General features: G+C 49.3%; 1 protein-coding gene across 1 annotated transcript in view; it reads right to left on the bottom strand.

Annotated features, from left to right (window-relative positions):
• Positions 1-12,503, bottom strand: part of Paqr5 (progestin and adipoQ receptor family member 5) — a 71,845-nt gene extending 59,342 nt beyond the window's left edge. The window contains exon 1 of the mRNA XM_008836381.2: positions 12,439-12,503. The gene's annotated coding sequence lies outside the window, so the exon portion shown is untranslated. The remainder of the gene's footprint in view (positions 1-12,438) is intronic.
• Between the last annotated feature and the right edge of the window lie 4,024 nt (positions 12,504-16,527).

Here is a 16,527-nt window from a genome sequence, read left to right as displayed (position 1 = left end):
TCTCTCTCTCTCTCTCTCTGTCTTTCTCTCTCTCTCTCTCTCTCTCTCACACACACACACACACACACACACACATGTCCTATGTTGCCCCCTTGGTGCCAGACACCTCATTTGAAGGTCCCACCTCATCTCCATTCCTCAGAGCTTCCTCCAGCCACCTCCTCCAGGAAGGCTTCCCGGAGAGCTTGCTTATTAGATGCACACAGTTTATAGACTGTCTTACTCTCTCCAAGGGTCCCCTGTGGTCTCAAGTACACTCCCAGGACTTAACATATACACTCAAGTGCAAATACAGAGAAGCAGTGAGATGAAAAGAAGGCTGCCTTCTTATTTTTCCTGAAAGGAGGGGCACACCATGCCACATGGGGCCACAGGGGACAGGAAGCTTGTCAGTGAGTAGAGGCAGGAGCAGTAAGGGGAGGCCTGGGAAAGAGGAGGCAGGGCAGGGGAAATGGCTAAGAACAGGCTGGCTTAAACTGGTTAGTTAAGAGCCATCCAGGCTTTGGCCATCGAGGCTGTCCCCAATGGTCTGGCACCTGGTTGGTATGTGAGAGCCAAACCCACAGAATGAGGACATTGTACACTGCACACTAGGACCACAAGGCCATGTGGCCGAAAGAAACTAAGGAGACAAAAGGGAATCTGAGAAGATGTAGTGATGATAGTTGCCCCCACCACCACCCCCATCTAACTCTGACATAGTAGACCCCACCCTTTGAACCTTCTGACACTTCACAAATGTGACACTATCCCTGGGAAATTCAGCAATCTCCCTGTTCCTTCGAAATGTAGTCACCGACCTCGAGGCACATGGCAGCCTCCTCTACACTCTGGTCTGTTAGGCGGCCCAGGTCCTTCCTCTGCTCCCTGAGGATCACTTCTGATTCCTGTCCTGGGGCTTAGCCCACTGCCTCCTCAGGGGTCTTGCAAGCATCAGAACACTCGTAACTAGAGGGTTTCCTTTCATTGGTATTTGTAATTTTAAAATACAGCAGTAACAGCAAAAAAGAGAACAAAACAAAAGCTTCCCTTACCTGATGAGAGGGGATGGTTTATAACTTATACTCTAGACAAAGGACAAGTTTCTTTGATGCATAAAGATTTCCTCCAGGGCTGGAGATGTAGCTCAGTTGGTAGAGTGCTTGCCTAGAATTCATGACACCCTAGGTTCAATTCCCACCACCTGATAAACTAGGCAAGGTAGTGCATGCCTGTCATCTGAACACTCAGGAGGTAGAGGCAGGAGGAGCAGAAGTTCAAGGTCATTCTTGGCTACATAGTGAGTTCAAGCTTGGTCTACGTGAGACTTTGTTTCAAAAGAAAACAGAAAATAAGCAAAAGGTTTCCTTTAATTCAGTGAGATTTCCTCTACTTCAATAAAAGACCGAAACCCGATGAAAATGGGGCAAAACAAGGGCAGACAGCTCACTGAGAAGGAAGCGCAAAATGCTCCCGCCTGTGACACGTTCACCTCGTTCATGGTAAGAAAAGCACGAGTTAAAATTACATGGAACAGGGCTGGTGAGATGGCTCAGTGGATAAAGGGCACTTGTCACCAAGCCTAATGACCTGAATTTGATCCCTGGGACCCACATGGTAGAAGGAGAGAACTGACTCTATAAGTTGTCCTCTGACTTCCACATGTGCACCAAGGCTTACACTCCCCCTCTACTAAATGAATAAATGTAATTAAAAAAATTTATTCCATCAAATGGAGCTAGAGAGACAACTCAGTGGTAAAGAGCCCTTGCTGCTCTTTCAGAGGACCTAGGCTGGGTGGATTCCCAGCATCCACATCACAGCTCACAACCATCTGTAATTCTAGTTCCATGGGATCCAAGGCCCTTTTCTGACTTCCTTGGGCATTATGTATACATGGTGCACATACATACATGCAGGCAAAACATACACAAAATTTTTAAAAAATTAAATTATATCAGCCTGGGGCATGGTGGCACATTCCTTTAATCCCAGCATTTGGGGAAGCAAGCATATCTCTGTGAGTTTGAGGCCCGCCTACACTACATAATGATTACCAGGCCAACTGAGGCTATAAGGAGAACCTGTCTCAAAAAAAATTCTATCAAATATCTGAAATCCTAGCATTCAGGAGTCTGAAGCAGGAGGATCACAAGATTGAGGTCTATGAGGATTAAATAGTGAGACCCCCACCCCGTATCAAACAAAACAAATCAAAACAGCAAAAACCGCATGCAAAAGTCATCTCTATTCTCCAGATCAGCAAATGTCAGTTTGATAACATTCTGTGTATACACTGGCCCAGCCATTCCCATGCCTGGGACATTATCTCAGGAATAACCACCTGAATTTACAAAGTCTGCAGTACAAGGTGACTCTGGGATACCTCTGGTGGAGGCAAAAGATTCAATGTAACAAACTGCATTGGCATACGATATAATGGAGACAAGATAAGAGCTCTCTGCACAGCCTTGGGAAAGTGTGTGGGATAGTTAAGTGAAAAAAATAATTGTACAAACAACCAAGATCAGATAAACATACCAAACCCTCCCTAACCCACTGTCCATTCTGGCTTCCGCTCTCCCTCCTATCCTCAACGGACAGGTGTCTGGGAAACTGGGAGCTGACCCATTCCCAATTGCTGTTGGGTCAATGTCTCACCCTGCTAGGGGGGGTGCCCAGCCCCCAATTCTCATCTGATTTCTCCCTCTCCATGGATGGCACAGTAGCCTCCTCTTGGTCACTCATCCCAGAGCACCCCACTCAAGAGCTTCTTCCTGCTCTGAGCTTGCCCTTCCCCAGCCTCAGCCTCAGGGCAGAGCCTGAAAACATGGCTGGCACAGGAGAGTAGACTAGATCCCATTTGACTCTTCTGTCCCTATTCCATGCTTTCACCCCATGGCTTCACTTGTCCATGTGCTGACAACTCCCAAAACATGTCTCTACCTGGACCCCTCTTCCAGTTCAGGTATCTTCAACAAACACACACCTCAGATGTGACTCACCAGCTCCCAGCCACTCCTGTTCTCCACATCTGGGAGGTTCCCTAGTAACTGCAGAATACGAATGCTTTCAGCCATCAAAGTATAGCTATATGACCTCTGGAGCACACCTAGACTCTGCCCGCTTTCCACCTCCTCCACCACAGCCTACCTAATTGAAGCCTTCCTCAGCTACTTCATTGGTCGCCCTTAATGCCCATTCCCTGCTCAGGACCTTTGCACATTCTATAAGCTGTCTCTTGAATGCTCTCTTCTATTGTTATGGTTTGGCTAAGTGTCCCCCAAAGACACTAAGGGCTTGGTCCCCAGCACATGGTAATACTGGGAGGTGGTGGACCCTTTAAGAAGCGGTGCCTAGTGGGAAGTCTGCTGGTCATATGGAGGTGCACCCTTGAATGGGATACTGGGACTTCGGCTGTTCCTCTCTCTCTGCTTCCCAGCTTGCTCCGTCTCATGCTTCTGCCATGATGCTCTGGCTTAACATAGGCCCACAGGACCAAGTAACCATGTACCAGACTGCCCCAAAATGGCAAACCAAAATAAACCTTCTTCCTCCCCAAGGTGATTACTTTATGGAAAGCTAGCTAATGCATCTCCTCTCCACTCCTGCTTAGCCTTGATGAATTCTTACCTACCTTCTAGAATTTGGATTAGTATCACCACCTCAAGGAAGTTTTTCTGACTCCTAGACAAGTGGATCTCACCTGAGGGACAATTTCACTCCCCAGAGAACAATGCAGGGAGAGGATCTTCATAACTGGCCAGGGTGTGACTGTGGCTACAGGAGTCAGTATACAGAAGCCAGGAATGCTGCTGCTAAGCAGTCTATAATGTGTGGGACTGTCCCCCACAATAAGGAATTTGCTAGTCCAAAATGTCAGCTGTAGGCTGGGGATGTAGTTCAGTTGGTAGAATGTTTGCCCGGCATGCATGAAGGAAGTCCTGCATTCCGTCCCCAGCACTGCAGACAGCAGGTGTGTGGTGGCACATAACTGAAATCCCAGCATTCTTAGGTGGTGAGGGCAGGAGGATCAAGAGTTCAGGGTCATCCTTAGCTATATAATGAGTTCAAGGCCAGTGTGGGTTACATGAAACCTTGTTTAAAAAAAAAAAAAAGATAAGAAAAGACAAGCGTCAACAGCACCAGAAAGCTCTACCTTAACTGTCAAGCTCTGTGGCATATTTTTGCTGCATACCCCATGCCTCCTGCATGCCACCCTCACAATTCAATCTTTAATAGCACAAAGATACTGGGCACAGATCTATCCTGGGCTTCATTGGACGAATATATGAATTAAAGTCATTGCTCATGTTCATCTTTGTGTGTCCACTCCCCAGTGTGTAGGCGCAGAGCCTGGAGCTTGGAAATCAAACTGTGTGGACTGATAAAACATGCACAGGGCAGGTCATACTTCTCAGAGGCCTGCCAGTGTCCAGGCCTCCAACTCCACCTGGCCCTCCATGCTACACAACCGCAATCCTTTCCTTGGCCTTTGACTGGCTGTTCATCCTTACCCTTGCATGCCTGTCGGATGCTTGTCTCTTGGGTCATTCCACCCAAGTGGTCTCTGTGCTCCGTAAAGCCATCCCCTCCCCATCTTCTTAAACCACTGCTGTGCCTGTAAACTTATCTAGGGAGAGGCTCTACCATCCAAGTGACTGCAGACCTGAAGCCTAGGTGCCCTTAAACAGCACGTAACCCTCTCATGTCTGCTCCCTCCACCCACCACCACTGTGGGCTTCAGATCACCCGATTTTCTACCCCTGTGGTGTTTTTAACCTCAAGCCTCTTGCCCTCCCAGCCTACCTGCTTCATCACTCCCAGAGATCCAGAGAGCTCATTTATCCTTGAAACCAAGGTCAAACATTTCTCCCTGAAGTAGGATGGAGGCGTCTCAAGAATCTAAACACAGGCCGGGCATGATGGTACATGCCAAAAATGCCAGCACTCAGGAGACTGAGGCAGAAGGATTACAAGCTTCTGTCCAGTCTAAACTACACAGTGAGAGCCTATCTCAAAGTCTCAATTTTTTTTTGAAATTTTATTTATTTATTCTGTGTGTGGCACATATGCACACATGTGTGCCATAGTGCATGTGTGGATGTCAGAGGACAACTTGCAGGAGCAAGAGGACAACTTGTCAGTTCTCTTTACCATGTGGGGCCTGGGCTTGTGAGCCATCTTTCTGGCCCCAGCCTATCTAAAAATAATAAACAAAAATTGAAACATACACTTCCCATGTGCTACTTCTGGACATACACTCCGAAGGAACAAAATCAGGAACTCAACAATAGACAAAAAGTGAAAGCAACCCAGGTGTCCACAGATGATGAACAGATGCACAAAATGTGGTCCATACCTGTTATGAAGGAAATTCTGACTTGCCTACAATATGTATAAATCATAAAGATGTTATATCAAGCAAGGCAGTCAATTAGAAAAAGACAAACAGTATAATTTACCTACACAAGATGCACTATCATTTGGACATAGTTTGAGGGTGGTGGCCCTGAAGACTCCAAGTACTCAAATGTAATCCCCATTGTGAAGTATTACAAAGGCAGACATGATCAAACTGCAGTATTTAGAGGTGGGGCCTTTGGGAAGCGATTAGGAGTAAATGAGGTCATTAGACCAGAGCTCCTTGATTGAATGCTGACATATAAGAAGAGGAGGGGGGGAATGTGAAGGTGATCTGGCTGTGACATCTGTCACCTGGTGCATCGTTGGATCTCTAGGGTCGATTCAGCTGATCTGGTTGGCTAGGAGGATGTCCTCTTCCACCCCTTGGTATTCTCTGTGTTGGTGTGTGTTTTTCCAAAGCTACGTGTTCATTGGAAGAGATGACCTTTCCCCGTAAGGAGGACTATTCTTCGGTTAAGGGTATACAAGCAGCTGTGCTCCTGCTAGAACCTCAGAACAAGCTCTCAAGAAGAGGGGAAAGGAGACATGTACACAGAGGCATGCTTCCTGTCTCTCACTATGAGATACTCTGTGTCCTGCACCTTAACTTTGGACCAGAACTGTGGCCCAAATTAACCTCTTTCCATGAAAACTTAGCCAACTGCAATATTGTATTATTAGCCATCAAAAACAGACTCATGCTGACTGATACAGGTACCTCAAGCTGTCACATTCAGAGACAGAATGCAGAGCAGTGGTCACCAGGACTGGGCAATGGGGAGTTGGTGTTTATTGGGCACAAAGTTTCATTTGATAAATGATGGAGAATTGTGGAGCTGAATGGTGGTGATAGCTGCAGAATCGTGTGAATGTGCTCAGTGTCAATGATTATACCTTTCAAAATCATCACAGTGAGGCTGGGAGATGGCTCAGTAGTTAAGAGCACAGAGGACTGGGTTCAATTCCCAGCACCCACATGGAGGCTCACAACTGCCTGTAACTCCAGTTCCAGGGGATTCCATGCCCTCTTCTGGCCTCCACAGGCATTGTACACACACTTACATACATGGCATGAAACACTCATACACAGAAACACAAGCCAGGTATGATGGCACATGCTTGTGACCCCAGTGCTAGGGAGGTGGAGACAAGTGGATTCCTGGGGCTTGCTGCTCAGCCAGCCTGGCCCACTTGGTGAGTTCTAGGTAAAAGTGAGAGACTGTCTCAAAAAAACAAGTCAGATAGTGCCTGCAGAAAGACAACTGAGGTCTTCTGACTTCCACTTTGACACAGACACACACATACACTCACACAAACATGTACATACACATACATAAAAATTGTCAAAATGATAATGTTTTGTGCATTTTACTACAATATCAAAGATCCAAAACAAAACCACCCCCACCCACCCACCCAGCTTTCCCTCTTGTGATGCTGGCCCTCAACTCCTTTTCCCCAAAGAACCTATGCTTGCCCAGTTCCCTCTGGCACATCCTGGTGACTGGCCATACCCTGCTGTGCCCACTTGTGCAGAGCAATGACAAAGACACTGGACTGGGAGTTTCTGCAGGTGGGAGCTCATCTAACTCTGCTGCTACTTCTCAGCATTTAGCCCACAGCCTAGAGAAGAGCTTCCTGGGATTAGAACGAAAAGTTCAAAAAGCAATCGTGATTTACTTCAATCCCAGCACCCGACTCCAACCCTATCAAAATAAATTTTCTGCCCTTCCATTAAGTAACAAGGTCAGAGGGGGGATTTGCGGACAGAGTTAATAAACAGCTAACATGGGAGGAATAAACAAAATACAACCAGGGTAGGTCGGTTCCGGCATGTGCTTGCATCTGAAAGGGCACTCAGCTGGTGGTGGGCTGATCACTTCCTGAGTCCAGTCTGCTACTCCCAGGGCAAGGAAAGAGGGGAATGTGGTACAGGGACACAGGACTGGTCACTGTGCACCTGGCATTGGAAGGTTGCTGACCTCAGTGGGGCCAGACCACAGGCCTGCCTCCCACACCCACCTTCTTATGTAACTCAAGGTCTGAAAGGCAAAAAGAACTTGGCCTTTCAGCATGAGGTCCAGAAGCCCTGATGACTTTCTGTCTCCCCAACCTCTTGTCCCATGCACTGCCCTCCTCACTCAGGGCATGCTCAGAACAGGCTGGAAGTGGAGGTGGGGGTGGGGGGATATTCTTCCGTGCCAAGGGGAATCCTAGGGGAGGGGAGGTCTTCAGAGATCATCTAAAACAACATTTTCAACCAGAGACGAACATCTGTCAACATCCAGAGGTATTCTTAGATGTCAAAGAAGACACAAAGCCCAGTACGGCGGCACGTTTTTAATCCCAGCACTTGGAAGGCAAGGTCAAGGCTAACCTTAAAAAAATTACTCTTAGATGATGGGATGGCTTTGAGACTCTAACAAAAGGGGCCTGGAGATGATGGGATGGTATTGCTGTATAGAGGCCAAGGACATTGCCAAATATCTGCCAAGGTATAGAACAGTCCCCACTCTTCTCCACCCTGTATGGCAGTGGTGCTGAAGGTAAGGCCCCTGATAGAATCTAAGCTGACTCTTGCAGATGAGGAAACTGAGGCTCAGGAAGAGATGGAGCCAAACTCACACAGCCAGTTGGACAACATCAGAACCAGTAACCAAGGGGGCTGCCCACCGGCCACACCAGCATTCACCTTCTGGGAATGAAACCACCAAGGTCAAGTCCAGTGCAGGCTGGTGGAACAGTTGGGCTGGATGTGGGGCTCTGAGATCTAGAAACCACGTGGTTGATCTCTGTGTTTCTGACAGGCTTCCAAAGAATTTGCCAAGGTCACCCCAACCACCTTGGCCACAGGGATGCCAATTAACCAAAGGAAAGACTGTCTTAAGGGGAAAATTGCCCTGCCAAAGGCTTAGGCCACACTCCCTCCTCAGATCCCCACAGTCCAGAGCCTGCTGGGAGTGATCCTGGCCTGGTGTCATGGTCAGAAAGTAGGACAAGGTAAAACCTGGCTGAGAGGACGGAGGGCAGTGATGAGAACAGAACCCTGGCCCACCACTTCCGAGAGCACTAATTCTTTCTCCAAGTACAAGAAACAATAGCCTCTCTCACATGTGATGACCCCTCTGCTGGCTGACACAATTTCATAACAATGCCCAGGGTCATCCCTGTCTCTCTCCTCAACACTATGTCTCCAAGTGAGGGCCAGACAGCAGGCATCAGAGCTGACGGTGCTGCCCCATTATTTATGAACAACTGACTCATAACATGTTGCAACAGGAGTACTTTTCCATCCACTGTGGCTGCAAGCCACTGAACTTGTAGGAAAAGGCCAGGGTGCAAGAACGCATGAAGCTGTGTCTCCAGCATTGGCCATGGCCTTACTGTCTCTTGGAGAAGGGAATCCACAGAGGGTGGCTGGGGACAAGGATGGCAGAGAGGTATGGAGGTCTTAGAAGACCTCAGACACAGGAGAAGACCCGCTCCTGACTCATTTCTTCAGGTCGCGCCTTACAGCTGCTCCCTCGCCTACCACACCCATTCCTTCCCAATTATCCCAACAAGCTGGGAAACTACACATTCTTCAAAGCCTGACTTCCAGAGTCCCTGCCCTAACTCCAAGGTTCAGCAGGTACAGTCCAGCTCTGACAATGGACAAAGATGTTAGGGGTTAAAGGCAGGACTGGGGCAGAAAGGCAAAGGTCCTGGTGGGTGTATCACCAGGCATGCATCAGAAATTCTTCTTTTGTGAGGGTGCGGGACTCCCCTGCCTCCAGGATCCTGTCCCTGGGGAGTTCCACACCCTCAAAGAGGAAGAATCTCTGGTACATGCCCCGTGATAGGCATACTGGGGGTTTTGCATTTTTGCCTCATTCCTAGGGGAGGCCTAAGAGCTCACTCCAGCCTCAGGTTGCACGTCTCAAACTGGTTGGCTACCCCTAGCTCAGCCTCCACTCCTCCAGAGGAAGCCATTTTTTTGTTCAGGTTTCCTGCACCTGGAGGAACTTCAAAAGGCTGCCTGGTGAGGGTGCTATGCTCACCAAGCACTGACAGAAGGCCTGGCTCCCTTGAGAAAGGGTCTTTAGTACTGGGAACTCCTCTTCCTGGGACTCTCCCATTGCCCCTTACAGTGGTCATCAGCTCTAGGCGATTCTGGAGGCAGCAGGCCTGAAGAGTCTTGCCTAGGGCCTCTTACACACTCTAGCCACTTGGAGCAGGGGACAGGAACCCAGCTTTGAGTAACCAGAGTCTAATCAGGATCAGCTCCAGCACTGCCTCCTCCCCCCTGGGCCTCGGTCTCCCAATCTGGACACTGAAGAAAGGACAGGAAAGGGATCCACTCACTCAATTCTTATTAACTGAGCGCCTGCCCTGCATCAGGCACTGCCCTGATCCCAGGAGCAGAGCAGTGAGCGAGACAGGAGGCCCTGTCCACGGGACAGGGGGCGGATGACAGGCAAGATCAGAAAGGAAATCTATCAGATGTGAAGAGGCAGAGAAGGCACCAAGAGACTGGAGGGACATCATCCCCATAGGCTCTGGGGACCCTGCTTCGTTCTGAGGCCAAAGGCAGAAACCCAAGAATAATAAGTTGGTGGGGGGGAGGGAAGGTGTCACAGGGTTTTGGGAAAGGCCCTCCAAATCCTGGTTGAGAGGAGATTTTCCTTTAGAACAGGGATATTAACTTCAGGGCACTGCTGTGGAGTCTGGACAGCCCTCCTCTGTCTTCCCCACATGGCCCTAGCCTTAGGTGCACAAGGCATTGGTCACCTCTACCTGCCTGGGCTCTGGGAGCTCTCCTTCCTCCCTCCTCTTCTGGTCCTCTCCTGTATGACAGGGTGCCCCCTCTCCTTACATGGTGAAGAAGGGAGGGGAAAGGGTTCAAGGCCTACCAGTTCTCATGAATTTCAGCAGTTTCTCTTCCTGTAGAGATTATTTTTTATCAATAAATACTTCTTGCAAAGCTACTGTGTGCTCAGGGTGAGGCTTACTCTCTGGGGGGACAACAAAATGTATGGTCACAGTTCAAAGGGAGCATGTAGCCCATTTAGAAGGGCCAAGTTCACACACACACACACACACATACACATACATACGCACATACACACACATACATACGCACACACATACACACACACATACACATACATACACACACATACACACACACACACACACACACACCAGGAAATAGCTCATCTGTTGGGTTTGTCTTGCAACATATATTTGCCTTCAGAGTGCTCACATGCTTATTAAACCAGCAGATTCTATTGCCTTCATTTCTTACCAGGGGAAACTGAGGCAAGAAATGCAACTTCCTTCCCCAACATCTGACAACCCCATGACGTGGTTAAATGTGGATAAAGAAAGAGAAGAGGCAATGAGGGTTGTTTTCAACAGTGAGATTTCCAGAAGGATGAGGAAGAATTTCACTAGATGGGACACAGTCCCTCCTCCTTCAGCCCAGGAGGGAGACACACTGGCCATTTCCCTCAGCACCCCTGCTTTTCCTTAGCCCCACAAGAAGTGGATTGAGGATTATGGTTGTATTTGCTAGGTTAAAAACGAAGTTGCCCTAAGTGGGGGCAGGAAGTGATGGTGTCCCAGGAGAGGGTCTGCTTTCTGGTCCTATGTTTTAATGTCCTTTCTGCTCTCCAAGGACAGAGACTTGTCTTCTGGAAAAGAACTACCCTGTTTCTGGTCAACTCACACCGTTCTGATGAAGCACCTTCTCCATGCCAGGTGCTATGGAGACAGATGGGAACAATGCAGGTCCTGCCTCCAGCAGTCCTGGGAGCTTAGCAAGGGGCTGGCTGACTTTTGGCAGAGTTTCCTAAGGGGATTTGATTTCTGTTTGGAGGTGCCCTTGCCTTGCACACTCAGCCCTCCCCTCCCCCAGGAGAAACAAGCCCCTGCTGATCAAGGGCACAGAAAGAATACAGAAGCAGGTGGTGAGATGGCTCAGTGGATAAAGACACTTGCTGCTAAGCTTCACCAACGACCTGAGCTCAATCCCTGGGTCCCACATGGTGAAAGGAGAGAACAAACTCCAGTAAGTTGTCTTCTAACCTCTACACACACTCACAAGCTGTGGTACCTGAGCCCCGCCCCCCATAAATAAATAAACGAATTAATTTTTTAAATGCAGAAACACCAGGTCTAAGAGGCGGTGGTGGGAGCCCACCACACAGTGGTGAACAACAGTCCAGCACTTGAGCAAAATACTTAACTTCGTTGGGTCTCCCCTTTCTCACCTGTCTCCTGGCTGTTTTGTCCTGGGGGTAAAGTGAAGATAGGTTGACCATGTTAGCCAGCTCCTCTGGGATCCACCCCCCAACCCAATCTCTTCTCTTTGGCTCTGGAGTAAGGGGTCACATTCCCCTGTCCACCGGGAGCTGAGCCCTCATAGGCCAAAGCAGGAGAAAATTCATTCTGTGCACATCCACACTGCTCTGGTGCCCTGCCCCTGCAGGCTGTGGCCCACCTCAATGCGTAAGTTCAATAGACTGGGGCTTGGGGAATGCTGGGATGGAGGTCAGATCAGACCAAATGGAAGAAGGCAGAAGAGGAAGTTAGTTCTCTGTGGTTGGGCGCCCACTTTAACAGGGTACAGACCGCCTTCCCTGGGCACAAGGCTGCGCCTTCCTCTCACCCTATTTGGCTAGTCTGGTCTCAGCGCGTGTCTGGTGGGAGGAAGCGAGAAGCACACACACAAACATTCTGAAGGCTTAAGAAATCACCAACTGTCAGTTCCCATCTCAGTACTTTTTTTAAAAAAAGGGATGGCGAGCCAGCGTGGGAAGGGTGCTTGCTCCACTGTCCTGAGTAAGAGAAAAACGGAGAAGGCTAACTGGATGTGAGTGACAGCCAAAAGGCACAGCCAGCAGCCACCCGGAGTTCTCGCGCGCTCCGGCACAAGCCGGTGCACCTCCCGCCAGGCGCAAACTTTCCAAGATCCACCTCCAAGCAGCACCCTGAGAGGCGCCTGAAACGGAGGTCGCGGCTGAGGGGAACACGCGGACGACCCTGGAAGGGCGTCTTGCCCTTGGTTACCTGGGTTCCGAGGCTCACGGGCGTCTTGTGGACCAGGTGCAGGGGGACTCAAGGGCCACTCCTCCCCAGCCAGCGCGGGGCCCCCAGGCTCTAGGGAACTGCACCTGGAGCACCGGGTGGAGCGCGCTCCCGTGCGGGTCTCCGCCCAGACTGTCCGGGGGCGGGGCAGGGCAGGGCGGCCCAGGGAGGAGCCGAATGCGATGGGGTCCCCCCACCAGCTCTCCAGCTGTGCCTGACCTCCTGCCTGGGACACTGCACACCGTCACCTCCCAAAACCCTGCGTCCCTCCAACCTCAGGTGCCACCCAGCTGGACGCAGAGGCGCACCCGCCCTGTCGCACCCTGTATGGTCAAGTGGGTACTCCACAGTGCCCCTACTCTTAGGAGCTGAGGTCTGGGAATCCAGAGGCCACTTCGAGGCCAGGACCTCGCTGGGAAACTGCCCTTCAGAAAAATGCACCTGGTGGAGCTCTCAGAAGGACAGGAAACGACAGGGGCAATGTCCCCACCCCACAGCACCCTCTGTCCTGGTGAGAAATCCCTGGCTGATCAAAGCCCTTTGCCATCTCTCCCCTGTCAGCCCGCTACTCTTCACCCTGGGCTCCGAGTCCCAAGTTACAGGCTCCCAAACTGTAAGGTGCTGGGACTGACCCTGACAGCTAGTGGTCACAGAGATGAAATGAAAGGACACAGGTCAAAGAAACCTGGCTCCAGGGACCAGGACCTTGGGTATTCCCAGTGCTAAATACCCAGCACCTGGTCTCCTCCTCCTCCTCCCACCCTACTGGGAAGTCCATGCCCTGAATGAATCTGGAAGGCTCCAGTGGGTGGTGGGCAGACACCTTGGTCCTCCCTCCCATTGCTTCCCTTCAGCTCCCGGCCCTGCGGTTGTTGACAAGCATGGACACTGGGACCAGCACAAGACAGGGAATCAGACACCAGTGAACTCTTACCTTGAGAAAGGCTCTGGCCCTTCTGAGCCTTCTCCATTTAAAGTCAATAAGTTGGAGTATATTACTTTCTTTCCTTTTTTATAGAGCCTGGATCATGATTGGGCACATTGCTTTATTAGTTTTGTTATTGTTTTCTTTTGTTTCATGACTGTATGTTGTGTATTTGTTTTCTCAGATCTAATTTCATGTGTGCAGGTGTGTGTGTGTGTGTGTGTGTGTGTGTGTGTGTGTGTGTCTAAAGAAGTCGAATGACAACTTTGGGTGAAATTCCTTTTTATCTTGAGACAGTATCTTTCACTGGTCTGGAACTCATCAGTTTGGCTAGGCTGGCTGGCCATTGAGCCCCAAGTATCCATCTGCCTCTGTCTCCCCAGTGCTGGGATTATAAGCATGAGCCATTATATCTAGATATTTACTTACTTATTATTTATTTATTTATTTATTTAAACATAGATTCTGGGGGTTGAATTCAGATCATCATGCTTTGCACGGCAAGTGCTTCACTGACTGGACTATCTCTCCAACCCCTCAGATCTGTTTAAAGGGACAGTGACCAAGGCCATACAGGCAGTTAACCAGCCTTTGCAAACCAGAGTTTGACAAGGACAGTGGAATTCTTCAGCTCCATGCTGATTCAGAGTGGCCTTGGGTGAGTTCACTAGATAGAGATTCAGTTGCCTACTTTGTCATCTCAAGGCTGTTAGGGGTGCTCAGTGAGACTGGATCCCTTTGAGAGAAGAGAGTCCTATTCATTTTCTCTCTCTTTCTCTCTCTCTCAATAATTAAAGTTATTTACTTTTATTTTATGTTATGAGTGTTTTGCCTGCATGTATGTAAGTGTACCATGTGCATGCAATGCCCACAGAGGTCAGAAGAGGGTGTCAGGTCCTCTGGAACTGGAGTTACAGATGGTTGTTAACTGCCATGTGGGTGCTGAGAACTGAACCTGGATCCTCTGCAAAAGCAACCATTGCTTTTGACTGCTGAGCCATGTTTCCAGTCCCTTTCTTTCCTAAGAAAAAGAGGTTTATTTATTGCAATGTAAAGAGAGCAGCAGGCATGGCAGGAACAGAAGCACCAAGCCCTGTGTGCTTTCTGATACCATATTTTGACTTATGGCACAGGGATGGGCTCTACTGAGAGAAGAAGGCATGTGGCATTCTCCGGCAGACTTGGTTGCACTCTCTGTAGAGGCTGCAGAATCCATAGTGTGGGCATTCACTCCACTACCAGGAACCATGGTAAACAGAGATGCCTAATGCCCATCTGGAGCCCTGCCCACTGCAGTCATCTCTCTGTGCACCTTGGGAAAACTCAAGAGGGGAGAGGAGGACCCCAAGCTAAAAGGGAGTGGGCCTTGGCTTATTGATTAATTGATCAGCATGTCTTGGCTAATAAGTCTTGCAGGTGGATGCCAGAGAAGCCCATTTATGCTCTCAGGGAGCGCAGAGTCTAGCCAGATGGTTAAGTACCGTGTGGAGCAGGGAGACAGGGATGATGAGCACACAGGGAAGAAGTCAGGAGACCAGGGTGGACAACATAAAGAAGAAATTGGAGAGTTCTGGGTTCAACTTATAGGGTTTTTTTGTTTGTTTTTGTTTGTTTGTTTTTTGTTTTTTGGTCTTTTTGAGACAGGGCCTCCCTGTAGCCCCAGCTGGCCTGGAACTTGCTATGGAGACTAGGCTGGCCAAACTCACAGAGATCCACCTGCCTCTGCCTCCCAAATGCTGGGATTAAGGTGTGCACCACCACAGTCGGCGTATCTACCTTTCTATGGGCTTGCCAGCTCTTTTAGACTGACCCAGACTGTTGCTGTTGTGTCTGTTCCAAAGGCTTTATCTGGCCTGGTAAGATGGCTCAGCAGGTAAAACATCTTTCTAAGCAAGCCTGACAACCTCCAGAACCCACAGTGGAGGGAAAGAACTGACTCCTGAAAGTTGTCCTTTGATCTCCACATTCCTCCAAGGCACTTGAGTACCTGCCTGCCTACACACACACACACACACACACACACACACACACACACACAAATTAAAATTATTAAAAATTAAAAATTAGGGGCTAGAGAGATAGTTCAGTAGTTAAGAGCACTGGCTGTTTTTGCAGAGAACTGAATTCAGTTCCTAGCACCTACATGGTGACTAATAACCATCTATAACCAGTTCTGGGGGACCCAGAGCCCCTTTCTGGCCTCCATGGGTAATGCACAACACAGGTGCACTTACATGCAGGCAATTCACTCATACATATAAAATAATAAATGGATCCTAATTATTTTAAATTAAAGAAAAAGCATCATCTAACCCTGACATGGTAACATGTACCTGTGATTCCAATACTCGGGCTGCATAGTGAGGCCTTTTCTCAGAAGGGAAAAAGGGCCTGTGCGGTGACATTTGCCTTTAATCCCATCCCTCAGGAGGCAGAGGCAGGCAGATCTCTGTCAGACTGAGGCCACTCTGGTCTATGTAGCAAGTCCCAGGCCAGCTGTGGCTACAGGGAGACCCTGTCTCAAAAAAATAAAAGGGAGAGAGAAAGGGAGGAAAGAAGGAAGGAAGGGAGGGAACCAAGGAGGGAGGGAAGAAAAGGGGTGGGAAGAGAAAAAAGGAAGAAAAGAGGGAGGAGGAGGAGAGGAAGAAGGAAAGGAAGGAGAGAGTGAAGAAGGAAGGAAGAAATAAATAGGGGAAGGGAAGAGCAGGGGAGGGGAACAGTCCCTTCTCATCTCTTCCAGCTTTTGGTTTGGTCCTGGGCTTTTCTGGGCTTGCAGCCAGTCCTCACATAGCCTTCCCAATGTGTCTCTGTGTCTCTCTTCTCTGTACACCACTCCTTGGGTCAGGGCAGCCCCAACTCCATGGCATCTGCCGGCTCCTTTCCCACCTTGGTCACTGTCACCGGCAGTGGAAATAAAGACGTACGGTACACGTTTCCTTTCACAGCAGCACCTGTTGATCCACAGAGACAGGTTGCTTTTCCATTCCTGCCCGAACAGAGCCTTCTGCAGCCGCTGCTCCTTCTTGGTGCTGTGGAGGAAAAAAGGCTGCAGCTATTTGGAGACTTTTCTGGGGTGGGGTTGCAACTGGGGGGCTCACCTCCTTTTGACTTGCTTGCTTTTCTCCTCACAGCGTGACCTTGGCTGT

The sequence above is a fragment of the Nannospalax galili genome, unplaced genomic scaffold (genome assembly GCF_000622305.1).
Source record: "Nannospalax galili isolate Female #2095 unplaced genomic scaffold, S.galili_v1.0 scaffold54, whole genome shotgun sequence".
Taxonomy (NCBI): Eukaryota; Metazoa; Chordata; class Mammalia; order Rodentia; family Spalacidae; genus Nannospalax; species Nannospalax galili.
The sequence above is the reverse complement of the archived record's forward strand: the minus strand, read 5'-3'. Positions and strand labels throughout refer to the sequence as shown.